We start from the raw sequence: 3625 nt of genomic DNA on the forward strand, positions 1-3625 counted from the left end.
GTGCTTAGGGAGCCAGTGGATTGTATGGTTCTCAAAGTGTCAGACATAGAGAGACGCTGTTGGGAGGCTTTGGCAGGTCCCTCTAGTTGAATCATAATGCAGAACCTTAAGATTGTGAAGGAAAGTGAGGCCATTCTCTATGGATAACTACTCTCCCTTTGGATTTTTTTTTTTTTTTTTTATGTTCTCCTGGGCCTTATTAGGGACGAAATACTTAATTATATGGTACCAAATTATCTTGTGACTTGAATCTCTCCAAATGAACTGGCTGCTGCCTGATCCGTCAAACATAAAGCTGGGTGTGCACACCACCACTGCATTATGAAATGACAGCTGTATAAAGATCAGGCTTCAGCAGGCACTGGAGGCACAAGTTACATGATGAAGGGACCCATATGTCCTGCTCCGGTTATATTACTTTCTTTCTCCTACTCTGCTTCCAGTGGCCTCTCTAGAACATTTACTACCAGTTGACTGAGAAAGAAACACTGTATAACTTGTTCTAATACATAACAGGCAGGGATCACCTGAAAGTGGACAGCTAGAGTGCTATAATCCTTTTTGGAATATCTCTCCAGGATAATGCTGAAGTGAAATTCTCCCAGCAGGAAGAACTTTAAGTGATACAACTGGTTGTTCACTTTTCTTAGTAGGAGAAATGATCAGAAGTACAAATGTATGCAGATTCACAAGCTGTGGACAGTGGTTTGGCCAGATCATGAGAGAGTTGGAAGGAATATTAGAAAATTAATGGCAAGGAGGCCTGTGGAAGAGATAGATTTGGAGAAGTTCAAATCACATGATGGCATCAGAGGCATGTGTTCTTACTAGAGTATACATTTATTCTGGATACAGATTTGCTTTCCCTGCATGCAGTGCTTCTGCCAAAACTACCATCTGTGCACTTACAGAATGCTGTTTTCACCATGATGATATCCCACATGGTATTGTTTTTGCTCAAGGAATTCACTTTATAGCATATGAAGTATGGTAATAGACCCACGGTCAAGGAATTCTCTGGTCTTATCATGTCCCTTTTTATCTGGAAGATGCTAACTTGATAGAAATAATTATATGCATTATCCTTAAGAAGGTAGGTTGATATAAATAATGTAATGGCCTTAGGAAAACTCAGGTTTGATGCCATATATGTGGCAATATTTTCTATGGCTGGGATAGTGTCCTCTAAGAGGCTGTGTACAATGGTTTGGCCAGATCAACATTATAACAACATTATATAAGTGTTTCATATATAATGTTGTTTCTCCTGTAGCAAGAATTCAAAGGCCTGAAAGAACTAAGTTCTTCTAGTGAGGTTCCACACTCACTCTTACCCCCCGATCCACGAGCAGTTTTTTTCCTTCCCCAATCTTATTTTCTACTGGTCTAGCAGTCTTACTTCCAAAGGGAGGAATGCTTCCTCCAGCAGAGACAAAAATAATCCCACTGAACTAGAAGTTAAGACTAGCACTCTGCCACTTTGGGTTCCTCATGCCTCAGAATCAGCAAAGAAAGGAGTTGCTATTCTTGCTGGGATGTTCACACTGATTATGGAGAAGAACCTGGGCTGCTACTACATAGTGACGGTAAAGAAGAGTATGTCTGATAACAAGAGATCCCCTAGGGTATCCCTGAGTATATGGTGTCCTGTAATTAAAGTCAATGGAAAACTATTGGGTCATTGGGAAAGTCATGACACATTTTTGTATAGGAAGACAGAAAAATACGTTATGACTTTGCAATGACCTAATACAACAAATAAATTTAGGCAAAACTGCTAAATGACTCAGATCCTCAAGGAATAAGGGTTTAGGCCACCCCAGCAGGCAGAGAACAACCAACTGAGATGTTTATTGAGGGCAAACAGGATATGGAATAAGTAGTGAAAGAATAGGGTTATAAGTTATAACCATATGAATAGTTGCAGAAGTGAAGACTATGATAGGACTATTTCTTATTTATTTTGTTATTAATATGCCTGTGTGGGAGTTTCATGTATATATAGTTCATGCAGTAGTCGATTTTTGTTTTCAGTTTATATGTTCTTCCTATTTCTTCCTGCTAAGTAATTTTATTTTTCTATGTGCTATGGTTTGGATATGGTTTGTTCCCCAAAGGCCCTTTTTAAACATTTTTTAAAATTTAATTTTATTTATTACTATTATTTTAATTTGCTATAGGGCACATGCGCTCGCCAGAGAGAGACAGAGTGAAAGAGAGAGAGAGAGAGAAAGCTGTCAGTTCTGAGAGTTGAACCGCGGTTAGCCATGTGGGTGTCCAGCACCTTAACCAACACACCACCTGCTCATCCTGTCCCAAAGATTCTTCTGTGGCAGCCTTGGTCCTCAATGTAATGGTGTAGAGAGAGTGTTGAGAGACAGTGGGACCTTTATGAGGTGGAGCCTGCTGGTTGGTGTTTGGATCATGGAAGCACCAGCCTCACAAATAACTTAATTCATCTGTCTGTGAGGGAGTGAGTTCTTGCTCTCAGTCAAAAGGGTTAGTTCACAAGAGAACCAGTAAAGGATTATTATAAAAGTAAGATGGCTGCCCACAGGTCTCTCTCTCTTTGCCCATGCCTGCTAACTTTTCTCCACTATCTTGTGACACAACAGATGCCAGCTGGATGTTGACCTTACACCTTTGGACTTTTCAGCCACCAGTCATGAGGCAAATAAACCTTTATTCTTATTAAACCACCTAGTCTAAGGTATTTCTGTTTAGTGACAGAAAATGGACTAGAGCACTATGGCATACAGAATCTTTTTCACTCTGTTAGTTTTAAGAAGCAAATAGCAAGTTGACTATTTTAATTGATTTGCGTTGGGAAAGGAGTAAATATTAAAATAATTACCACATAGTATTTAGAAAGATTTTGTTTTTCTTTCACTTCAACCACTGTTTCCTCTGTGTATCTGTGCTTGTATCTTTCAGCTCATAAACTGTGAAGGACCTACTGAGACTTGAACCTTTTGCAGTCAATTACTTCAGGATTTTTAAGATCATGGTTGAGGAATAGGAAAAGACTTACATACCTATTCTTTGGCTATCCCTCAATTTTAGCCTCATGATTGAGAGAAAGGCAAAAGACTATGCTGGTGATTCTAGAATTTTAGAATTTAGAAGATGGTAGTTAAACTTTACAATTTTGTTGTTGTTGCTAGATGGAAGGAGGTTTGGGATGACATCAGAGTCTATTTTGCCCTGGGCTTGAAACCACAGCCAGGATTCTAGAGCAAGGACCAAGATGAGTATTATTGCCTCTTGGATCCAACAAGGGGAGTAAATCCTTCTCTAAGGATGGCTATCCAAGGTAGCCGGGACTGCTTTCCACAGCAGATGGTGGTGAGAAAAGCCAAAGAAAAACTGCTGGGGATTCTGCTCTCTGTTCATGTGGTGCAGAAACCTCCACCATCATGCTTTGGTGATTTGATATTTCTTTTTTTTTCTAGAGATTTTTCTATAGGGTGTGTGTGCTTGCCAGAGGTACAGAGAGATAGAGACAGAAAGTGAGAAATCAGCCCCAAGGAAATGGCCACACCACAATCCCTTCTCCATTCTCCTCTCCAGATTTGGGGGATGCACACATATGCACCCACTGTGAGTTTAGCCACTGGGTCTGGGA

Source organism: Tupaia chinensis, unplaced genomic scaffold (assembly GCF_000334495.1).
Source record: "Tupaia chinensis unplaced genomic scaffold, TupChi_1.0 Scaffold000437_1, whole genome shotgun sequence".
Lineage (NCBI taxonomy): Eukaryota > Metazoa > Chordata > Mammalia > Scandentia > Tupaiidae > Tupaia > Tupaia belangeri.